At 37.1% G+C, this 11,947-nt stretch overlaps 1 long non-coding RNA gene across 2 annotated transcripts; it reads right to left on the bottom strand.

Annotated features, from left to right (window-relative positions):
• Positions 1-222: 222 nt before the first annotated feature.
• Positions 223-11,583, bottom strand: LOC134474311 (uncharacterized). Of its 2 annotated transcripts, none has more exons than XR_010045101.1 (2): positions 8,110-11,583; positions 223-6,281 (listed from the first exon to the last, which is right to left on the bottom strand). It is a non-coding gene; the product is annotated as an uncharacterized LOC134474311 (long non-coding RNA). The 2 variants fall into 2 exon arrangements; XR_010045104.1 differs by having other exon boundaries at positions 223-5,508.
• Between the last annotated feature and the right edge of the window lie 364 nt (positions 11,584-11,947).

Here is an 11,947-nt window from a genome sequence, read left to right as displayed (position 1 = left end):
GCCAAAGGTGAGTCAGAGAGCTTGAATTGAATCCTAAAGTCTCCACACTTAACCACTGCAATACAACTGTGGTCTTTTAAGAAAATATCATCTGTCCAAATTGCTTTTTGAAAAAAGAAGAAAGAAAAAAATAGTGTGACATTCTTGCACTCTGCCACCCTCCACTAATAAGTCCATTTGGAAAGGACCCTTAAATATAATTTTATCAGAAGATAATTAATATGCCAGTGTCAATAGACTTTTATTAAATTCATTATAACCCCTAAGACAATATTTCATTTTTAAAAAGTTATTAGCAAAAGAGTATGTTCTTCTGCAAAAGTAACATCTTTCTGTTTCAATCAAGGGAATGTGAGTTACCATATTGGGGAAACAATTCACATACTCTAGTTTCTAGATCCAGATGGTATTTTTGAGGTGGTCACTGGTGAGTAACCAAGTGGAACTCCCCTTCTTTTTCATAGTTTTATTTTTTTAAATTTTATTTAAGGAGAAAAAGAAAAAAAAAAACAGAAAAAGCTACAGGTCATACAGAATTTAAAAAAATAAACAGTAGGAAATCACTAGTACATATTGTTATATTAGAAATAGTTGTTCAAGTTACAAAATTAAAGCATATAAAGTGGACATTCAAATAGTGAGACTGCAAACAGTTCTGTTCAATGATCCAACAAAAACTCAGTAATATGGTTATCTATCTTATATGCTTAAATATACATGCAGTTATATCCTTAGAGCACTTTCTTTTCCTCTCTTTTTTACAATGACAATTACACATTTTGGGTTTTATTACTCCCACAGTTCTCATTACTTTTCTTTTTGAAGAGAATAAAACCAAATGTGACATAACAAAACAGAGTCAGTCAAATCAAAAGGATGGGCATAGTACATAATGTAAACACAGAATACAAGATGATCAACAGTGGTTACCATAATGCCTCTTGCTATCTTAAAAAGAATTGCCTATACCATCAGGGTATAATAAAATTGAATAAAACAGTAAAGAACAAAACCAATAAAGCCAAAACATTGAAGATATTACAGAACTTCAAAAGAAGAAAATAGTCAAATCAGAATGGACATCATAGTGAATCTTATTGTCTCACAGTTGTTGCCTATACTCTCAAACTTGGTAGTATCAAGCAAAACAGAATAGAGGAAAATCAATCAAAAAAAGATGGTGAGAGGAATACAGAGTTTCAAATCAAGTTAATAGGAAATCAGAGTGGGTTACTATAATATATCTTGCTATTTTTAAATTTATTTTTCCCTTAATTAAAAAGATAAAAATAAAAAATAAATAATAAACAAGGAGATTGAGATAAAAGAGGGCATAACTACAAAATAGCACAGGTCCAAACATAACCATTTAAGCAAAATAATGTTTCACCACAAGACATCCCGACATTAAAGTAGTTATCATAGTGTCTCTTTCCTTGAAATCTTTGAGTACAACTTCATATACTATAGCATCAAACATATCAAGACAGTGTAAAACCATTCAAGAGAATGACAGTATTACAGGGTATTTAGAATCAACTAACAGAAAATGAACAATGGTTCCTGTATTATCTCCTTGTCTATAAAAGTTTTTGTTTATATTATCACATATAATAAAATCCAATAAGATACAACATGTTAAGACTGATGGAGACAGAAGAACAAAAGCTTGATGGGACTTCAAAACAAGATGATATTAAATAGCTATTATGATGTCTTGTTTTTTCCAAAATAGCTGTTCATACCATCCAACCTTCTCTTCTCTGCCTCATTTCTGTTGAGTTTTTCTGTCATTAGTTGTCAGTTTGTCTTCTTCATTTTACTTTCTGCTCCATTCATTGTGGCCTCTCTGCCACTGTTTCTGGAATCTTGATATTTTTCTCTTTTAGAATGTCCTGCAGTATTCTCTGTAGAGTTGAATTGGTGGTTGCAAATTCCCCTAGTTCCTCTTTATCCTGGAAGCATTTTGTTTCTCCATTAATTCCTAGGGACAGTTGTGCAGGATATATCAATCTTGGCTGTAGGTTATTGTCTTTCAAAGCTTGAATTATTTTGCCCCATGCTCTTTGTGATTTGATGCTTTGTCTGAGAAGTCTGCTGTAATTCTGATGGGTGTTCCCTTGTAAGTGATCTGTTTCTTGTCTCTGACAGCTTTTAATATTCTGTTCTCATATTGGATTTCTGGAATTTTGATTATTATATGCCTGAGTGTAGTTCTGTTTGGGTTGTAGGTGGCTGGGGTCCTGTATGCCTCATATATCTGAGTATCTTTACAATTTGCTAAATTAGGGAAATTCTCTTGGATTATTTCTGTGAATAGCTTTTGTAGTCCATTTGTTTGTGTCCCCACTTCTTCTCTTATGTTCTTAATTCTTAAGTTATAGATCCTCTTATTCTAGCCTTTGTATTGTTACTACTTGTTTCCTTGTTATTTTTAAGGTTTTCCTTTCATGTTCCCATGTTACAAATCTGTCCTCCAGTTCAAATAATCTATCCTTAGTTTCTTTTAAGCTGTTATGCCAGCTTTCAATAGAGTTTTTAGTAATCTGATAATCTCTTTGAAACTGCTTCATATATTCTATGTTTTTCTCTATTTTCTCCATCAAACAATTCTCCCCTTTTTAGAAATTCTCCCATTCCAACCATTTGTTTTTTCTTGGGAGGTGCTTAGCATTTCTTTAATTAGTCTACTTATATCTTGCTTTACTTGGTTAAATACTTCACTTTTGAACTTGTCTATGAGACTCCAGAGATATCGCTTTATGTCTATTGGTGCAGTGTCTGATATTGCATGTTTTCTGTCCTCCTTTGCATTTACCTTTCCTGGATCAGTGTTCTCAGGATTGGGGACTGAGGACCCTTTCTTGTTGCTTCCTCTTCCCATACTTTTTGTTCCTTCCATACAAGCATATAGAAGAGACCCAGTTTTTTTCTTTGTCAGATACAGTTTGTTTGAATCATGCTGGCTAGGTGTTCCCACCCACTGCAGTGTACTAGGGAGACACAGACCTGGGCAGCCTATGCTGGGTCTGCCCCTCCAGGTCAGTCAAACTATTGAAGGCTTCACTGCATTAGGGTGCACTGCCAGGCACAGGGACCTGGTTTGGGCTAGCCTACTGGGTCTTAGTCCATGGCATCACCCAGGTCAAGCACTCCCCACCAATCCTGGAATATGTGACTGAAGTCACTGCAGCCTCCTGTTCTGGCTAGTCTGCCCAGTCCCAGAATGTCCTCTGTTGGAGCCTCTTAGTCTATGGAAGTATCCCTGTTCCTCTCACTCACTGTAGGTTGATGCAGGGCTCCCTGCCAGCTCTGCTCTCAATTGGGTTTGCCAATTCCCACTCTCAGACTCTTCCCATCTCTGTCGGTGCTGTACCAATTCAGATGCAGCAGGGGTAGCAGGAAATTCAATCCATGGTTTCTAGAGGTGTGGGTTCCAGCTTCGGCACTGAGACTTTAACTGTTCCAGTCATAGCACCTGGATTGTATTTCCAGTTGGTTTCTCTCAGCTTAGTTCATTCCTGGGTTGGCAGGGTATATCTCCCCCTGCTTAGGACTCCTCACACCACACCATTCCTGGAATCTAAGCTGGCGATCTCAGAGAGCCTCAATAGCTGCTGTTATCTATCTGCCATGTTCTCCCGGAAGTCCTTTTTCATAATTTTATTAAGATATAATTTATATACTACAATTATACATGTTTAAAATGTACATTTTGGGAAATTTTGGCAAATGTATATACCTGTGAAATTATCATCCAATCAAAATGATAAATATTTCTATTCTTCCAGAAGTTTCCCTCTTCCTTTTGGTTATCATTCTCTCTCTCTCTCTTTCTCTCTCTCTCTCTCTCTCTCTCTCTTTCTCTCTCTCTCTCTCCCTCTCTCTCTCCTTATTCTCTCATGCTATATACTAATTTTATTTTCAAAGACAAATATATAAGTTGAGTCATATAGTACATATACTTTTCTATCTGCCTTCTTTGTCTCAGTATAATTTTTCAAAATTCATCTATATTGTAGTCTACATTGATGTTTGATTTTTGTTGTTGTGTGTTATTGTTTTGCACAGAAGTGCCAGTTTGTTTATCACCCACTAGGATAAAGGTTTTTTTTTTTCATTTTTATAATAAAGTGCATAAGAATGTAAATGTATAAATTTTTTGTCTTGATATATACTTTCACTTCACCTTGACATATCTAGAATAGCATTACTCTACTGGGTCACATGATAAGTATATTTTAAAATATTTTTAAAACTGTCAAATTCTTTTCCAAAGTGGTTGCCCACTTACACCAAAACTGTATAAGGGTTGGATAGGTGAGTATTCTTGTTTTTCTTAAATCACTATCATCAAGAACCAAAGAATCCTTACCTAGAAAATATGTTGAAATACAGGATCAAAGTCTCTAGTTTCTTGATGATGAATTCTCCATGCTTATAAAATTTGGGCTAGTTTCCCATGTCAGACTTCTCTTTAAAGTCCTGTGTTCCAATATACAATTTTCAAGTCCATCCATTAATCTAAAATAAAAATCTGAGTCATTCTTAACTGACTACACTGTTTGTATTACATTCCACGTATAAATGCTAAGTCCTCCCAATAGGACATCTTAAAGATATTTCACTCATCTCCCTTCTTCATTTTCAGCATAGCGTTTCATCATCCTTTGTAAGAGCCTTTAAAAGAGCTATCTGGCTCCATAATCTGACTCTATTTAAAATAAAATATAATCATGTTAGCCCACCTAACTCCCAAGAAAGGTCAAAGCTAACATTGTATATATGACCCTCTGGCCCTCTAAGTTAGCCATTCATTGCAACCTTATGCCACTGACCTGCTTATAAATAAATCCCTCTCACATGATTCTTGTCTCCATGGAGTCACACAGGCAGCCCAGTTTTTCCTACTTTTTATCTGACCTCCACTGTCACACCCAGCAATAAGTCTTCCTTAAACTTCCAAGCTCTACTCTTTGGTATTTTCATTTTTCTGAAGATGTATTTCTACAACAGTGCTATAGATTGTTTTCTAATAATAGGTTGGTGATATTTTCTCTTCCACTGGATCATGAGCTCTTTGGTTCAAGTATGTTTCAACATCATTATTACATTTCCTGTGCTGAGCACTATGCCCAGAGCTCAGCAGACATCAGTGAATCGAGGTTGAATGAACAAAAATGTCAGAGTCTGGGGTCTGGAAAAAAAGAGGATCTACTATAAAGTTATGGGACCTGATAACATACTAGACCACAATAATAATGGTAATAGAACCCAGACTCAGGATTCAACTGAGTCATTTTGTTGTAATATACAGGGATCTTAAAAGTTACAAAACATTCCCTGCCTCTACTTGGTAGGTGTATAGTTTAACAATCCCTTCTTCGGTACATGATGTTATCTCACCCAATATTTGGCTTTCAAAAGAAGTCTGTACTTTGTCTCATATCCATCTTGCAGTGAACTCTGTAGAACTCTCTCTCAGTCTTGTTGGTAATGCCTGGCTTCCTGGGGTATAGAGAGGTAAAACTTGAATAATAGTTCTTTAAAGGATCTGAAAGTCTTTAATTTCTTAAATTTCATTAAGTAAATATTTCCAGGTCCCCTGGAATGAACTTCCTACAATACCACAAGAAAACCAAATCAAGCAAGCCACAGCAACAGCAACAAAAAACCTTTTGAATAAATTAGATAATTAATTAATTATTTTTGAGATGCTTGACCAAAACAGGGAAATGCCTCTTCAGAGTGGCTCTCATCATCAGAGGATGCATCTGCAGATGAAAAGCAGGGCAAGGATGTATGACTCAGAAATTCCACTCACTGAATGTGGAGGCATTCTTTTCCCCAAGCTGGGCGTAAAGCCAATGTCACCATAACCTTAATGGACTCAATGTAGCTGTGAGTCGTAGAACCTCAGGAATATAATCACGAAGAGAACTTTAAAATAGTGTTCCAGGAGATAACTGACACTCAAAAGTGAATAACTATGGACAGGGCATGGAACTGGAAAAATGGTGTGAAGCTGCTATATGTAGTAAACGTCTAGATTTGGGGCCCATAAATGAAGCCATAAGAAAAAATAATCCAGAACCTCAACCAGGAATAGTGGTACACACTGAAAATTCCAGCACTCTGGGAGGCTGAAGCAGGTGGATTGCACGTTCAAATGTGGCCTCAGCAAATTGGTAAGGTCCACTCTCAAAAATGTTTAAATTAAATCAATTTTAAAAGAGTAGAATTTTTGCTCAGCGTGAAGGCTGTGGGTTCAATCTGCAGTTCTGAAAGACAAAATTTTAAAAAAAGAAAATAGCTTAAGCAGTAAAAAGAGAAGACTCCTATCATAGAAGGAGCAGCTCGTAGGACATGATTGTCCCAATGACAAGGGCTCAGGCTACTTACCGTATGAGTGCGACATGCTGTTCCTGCAGCCCTTCTTAGGCTAATTCTTGATATATGTGGCCCCATCTCCCTAACCAACCTACTTTTCTGGACTACCAGCCACTTTGATCTTGAATTTTTACTTACACTCAGGCTTGCTATCTTCCCTTATAAAATCTTCACATCTAACTCATTGAAATCACCTGTATAGCGAGATGATAGGGAAAATAGAAGCCTAAGCTTAATACACTGGATTGATGTGACATGTCTTTGCTCATATAAGTTCTTCTACAAGAAATGCCCCCCCACCAAGAATTCTCTCTAGTTCCTAATGTTTTTAATGTAAGTTGACTTTTAAAAATATTTCTTGGGTTTATTTGCTAGAAATATGGAAGTTTGACTTTTCTTTTCCTGGAAGTTAGTGGTCAAACCCAAAGATCAGATTTTTAATGACTTTCTAATGTTATGTTTAAAACGCATACAACATTTTTCATTAAACTTGTCAAACAATGATGATATACTACTAAAAACTACCTAAATTTAAATGAAATAGACCATATATTTCTCAAAAATATTCTTGTATTCCCTATGAAAAGCTCCACATTTATTTCTACTTCATCAATAAATATCTATCTTTCATTTCCACTATTTTTATTTGTACCATCTTTTTAATCTGGACCAATCCACAATGATTTTTTTATCAGAAAGAATTTTTACATTTACTAATTGTTCACTTTCTTCTTTTCCTATTTGCTTCTCAATAATTTCATTTCTTTTTCTAAAATTTAATTTAATTCTGTTTAACTTTATTTTATCTTATTTGTGAGACAGGGTCTCACTGTGTAGTTTAGGGTGGCCTTGAGTTTACCACGTAGCCCATGCTAGCCTCAAACCCACAGGGATTCTCCTGCCTCCATCTCCGGAGGGCTGGGATTACAGGTGTGCACCATTACACCTACCTCATTTCTAATTTTTCTACATATTTATTATGCAAGGTTTGTCTCCATTCCCAAAAATTCTTTTCCCTAACAAATCTTCTTAAAGCTAAAATTTTCACTCTGCCTACATCTGCAGCCAAATTCGAAACATTGTGGCATATTGCTTTTCTAATTGTTCATTTATAATATTTATCATTTCCACTTTTATTTCTTCTTTTATCAAAAGTTTTCCTTTTTTAAATTTTATTTTGAAAGTGGTAAAATACAACAGAACAAGACAGTATAAAGTCAACTAAAATCGTACAATGAAATTGGTACAGAACTTCACAGCAGGTTACCGGGATAACAGTAATAGGTATCACAGTATATTTCGTTATCTTTATAATAGTTGTTCTTTCAATCACGTATATCAAAATGAGATGAAATACAGAACATTATAGAACTTATCAAAACAGAATATTGAATAGAGCAGTACCATTAATCAGAATAGAGCAGAACAGTAATAAAAATATTTGCCTTCAAAGAGATGGTAGAAGGAAGTCCCCCTTATTTGCTATGGTCCACCTCCCAGGAGATGCTCAGCTTTCTGGTTCCCATTTGCTAACGGGGGAGGGTAAGTGGGATGTTTGACTCTAGGCCATGCATCAGTAGGTTCACTATTGTTTAGCAGGGAGGCAGGCTGGTTGTTTGGTTTCACAGCATCCTAAGTTCCAACATGGCGCGGATCTCAGGAGCTGCTGCTGGTTATTCCCCTGGTAGGGCCACATTCTGCCACACCACCACTACTTACCAGGGAAGAGAGGCACTTGCTTGGCTTGCCAGTGTCCTAGGTTCCAACATGGCGTGGATCTCTGGAGCTGCTGCTGGTAATCCCCCTGGCAGGGCCGTGGTCTGCCATACTGCACCGCTTACCAGGGAAGGGAGGTGCTTGCTTGGTTTCCCAGTGTCTTAAGCTCCAACATGGTCACCAAAAGTTTTCCTTAAGAACTGCTTTTAAGTTTCAAAAAAAGAGATATTTTAACCATATTTTAATTGCTAATTATTGTAGTATGTTGAAGTATGAAATACAAGGCTTATTCTTCAGAGTGTGGTACAAATTCAAATTTGCTACCAGATTAATTTAGTTTAAAAATTTAGAAAGATTATATATTCTGCTTTTCTTTGACATGCACAAAGTTGCTTATTCTAAAAAATCCATCACATCAGTTTGAACTTATGTTTAGTCAAACTTTTGAATTCTCAAAAACATATAAATACTTCACATTATTATTATCATCTTTAGTTTTTCTTATGTCACGTGATAGGTGTGCTACATATTTAAAAATCACAGAAGCATGGAAAGAAAGGAAAATAATTGGCTCAGCCAATTCAATTTGGATTCTGAAAATTTTATTGAGACAAAAATCATGAATTTCATAAACTATGCTTTCCAGAGCTCTATTTTATAAATAAACACATGCAGAACACACACATATTTTTCCTTTACAGAGCAGTTACCAAAGGATGGGTTCTCTTTTGATGCTTATTTCCATTTTAGCATAGCCAAACCTTCTTATCCCTTCCTAACGTGAGCCACTCACAACTTTGCTTACTACCATCCCAATCCCAGGACTTCCTGGTCAATGTGGATACATGTTTCACTGTCCCAGTGACATTCCAGGGGCATAGGAGAGTCTACTTCAAGTGGGAGGCTGCGACCTCTCATGATTGCACCTGAGAAGTGGAGCATGAGACCATTGATGCCCAGGTTCCTACTAGATGATTGTATCATGTCCTAGTCCTACGATATGTTCTCTCTCTCTCTCTCTCTCTCTCTCTCTCTCTCTCTCTCTCTTTCTCTCAGTGTGAGAGAATACCCACACTTGGAGAATACACAAGCACCAAGAACACTTGGTCCCTAAAGACTTTTTGCTTACTTACTTTCTACGCCCTCCATTTCCTGTTAAATTCCTTTATATACTATGAGGGGCAGAAGACACATCTCTCTCACAGTGAAACACATCAGAACATTTTTTGGTTCTGTCTCAAGGTGTCATTAGATTGTAGAAACTAAGAATGTAGCTCTTTGTTCTCACTGTGGGCTTTTCTCTTACAGGCAGCATGAGCTTCCTGTTCCACTGGAGAAGTTTAGAAGTTTAATTAACACACTCAGCAGGGAGCCATGGATCTTACTTTGTAAATATTCTAGTCTTCTGCAACAGAAGGGCAAGGAGACTTTGTGAGTGCTACATCACTCCGGGGGGGGGGGGGGTGTGTGGCCTGTGTACAATACAAGGGAGGAAAAGAGGCTTGCTCTCCCTGAACTGTTGCATGAGTGCTGTGCCACCTTCTCTTGGGGCGAGCTGATTACAGACTGGAACTGCTATAAATTGTGAGCTAAATAAACCTTCCTTCCTTAATTTTGGGTTTCAGGTAATATCTCAGCGATGAGAGAAAAATAAAGATACTCTGATTTTGAACCAGCTGGTGTCAGAACCTTGCATCTGCTGGGTGAACTGCAGCTCATCATGACATCAAAACAGCAGAGGTAGTACTGTGAGCAGGCCAGCTGGTCAGGACCTGGAGACTGAGATAAAACCTGGTGGATGAAGTGTTAAGGTCATCAGTTTGATTCTTGGAGACACAGGTGTGATCTGAGACCTCTCACTAAGGCCAAAGACAATGGGAAGCAATCACATCTATTACACTCTGTTTTTCACTGGTTCTTTCTTTACTTCATAATCCAATACTACATTCCTCAAGGGTTGGCCCCAAAAGGTCACACCCTAGATGGCTAATGTCAGATTCTGCAGCTGGGGCTTAGCTATCTCCAACATGACAGCCCTCAACTTGGTATGGGCTCCAGAAAAGCAACTTATCTTTCCAAGAGTAACTTCTGTGTTCTTCTAATTCCAGAAATAAAACTCCTGCTCCATTTTTGCACATACACTAAGCCCTCTACAATCCTAAGACTCCATAAAGGGTTCCACCTCCAGCCCCCACTAAATCTTTTCTGTTTCCTGTTTTGCTCAGGCAAATGTTTTTTCAAATCAGCTGTTAACATGCCATTTTGTACACCTCCCAAACTCCTTCCCTGGCCAGACCTGGTAAAAGTACTTCCACTTCTTTGTTCTCACCTGAGGGTGCTTGCATCTCTTCTGCAGCCCTCCCATGCCCACAAAAAAGGCCTCTTGTCTCCTTTCTTTGTGTACTGCACCAAAATCTTATCAGATAAAATTTAGAAGAAACAAACATAGGAATCTACAGGTTTGATATTTCAAATCTGTTGATGTAAGAAGTGAAAGCTCATCTCTAACATCAAATTTCAGGCCACCTCACCTGGCCCTCCTGTTGTTGATTAGAGGAATATTACATGAAATGATTATTCAATAATAATCTAGCCCTGGGCTTTCAAAAATAATCACAGTTTCTCCAAAAATGTGGTATATGTTGTCCTAATTTTATGTGATATGATAATTTGTTGCAAAGGTCGTTTCATGCTTCAATATTTATCCTTGAAACCAAGAGCCAGTAGTTATAAAGAGGAACCAAATCCTCAAAACCAAATCCTCCTTGCAATAACACTACTTAAAATAGCAGCTTGAAAGTTTGAAAAGAAAGTTAATTCTGCATCTAAAATTATTAATTGGAAAGAAAACAAAAATATATTCAATAGTAATTAGAAAATGAGTCAATATTTCAATATTTTGAAAAAATTGATTTTCAAAAAATGTTTCATTGTAATGCTCATAATTGTGGTAATTCAGACCCCGGAATAAAATCCAAGGAAGCAAGAAATTAAAATTTAGGGAGCAAAAGCTTTATTTTAGGCCAGGCCTGGCAACGCAATCTCCAGGAGCCAATCTGGAGACTGCACTCCTGACAGCTAAAAGTCAGGACTTAAAAAACGGCAAACAGCTACTGGTCTCACAGTGCAAGGAGAGGGGGGAGGGGGTGCACTACAGAACAGGAACGCGGCAATTACATTGGGAAGAGCAAAGTTCAGATAAGGGTTGGGCTAACAAGCAAATCTCCCTGCATACAAGCAAGTTTAGATTGGGCAAACATCTTTTTTCTCTGTTAGCTTATTTTAGTACCACATCTGTTATTTGTAGAGGGCAACAATGGTTAACATATCAATTAGGTAAGATTTTGCAATTTTTACAGAGGAGAGCATTTCTTAAAGAATAGCACATTTTATTACAGATGGCCGGATGAGGGGTAGGGAAGGGGGTTGCAGGAAACTGATCCCTAAGGCTTTGACAGCTTTCTTAGGAAACAGAAACTTAACCTAGAAAGATAGGAAGGGAGGGAGGGGGCCGAGTGGCGCATACAGAACACAGAACAGGAATGAGGCACAATGGTTAGAACTAGGCTATAACAATAATAAATTACTTTTATGATGTGTAAGTGACATCATTTGTTGCATATTAAATATAAAACATTCGTGAGCACAAGTAGCATGCGTTGATGAACTCTGAATGAAGATATGACCTCAAACCTGTTCTTCAGTACAGGAATTTTTAAAAGCCACTTAAAGTTCATGACAACTTCATGAAATGAAATAGACTGAGATTAAAACCTTTCATTAATGTTATAATCCAAAAGGCAATTCAAAACAAATGTACTTTCTCTCTTTAAACTGAGAC

The sequence above is a fragment of the Cavia porcellus genome, unplaced genomic scaffold (assembly GCF_034190915.1).
Source record: "Cavia porcellus strain 051 isolate PalLab524CR breed Dunkin Hartley unplaced genomic scaffold, mCavPor4.1 scaffold_2, whole genome shotgun sequence".
Taxonomy (NCBI): domain Eukaryota; kingdom Metazoa; phylum Chordata; class Mammalia; order Rodentia; family Caviidae; genus Cavia; species Cavia porcellus.
The sequence above is the reverse complement of the archived record's forward strand: the minus strand, read 5'-3'. Positions and strand labels throughout refer to the sequence as shown.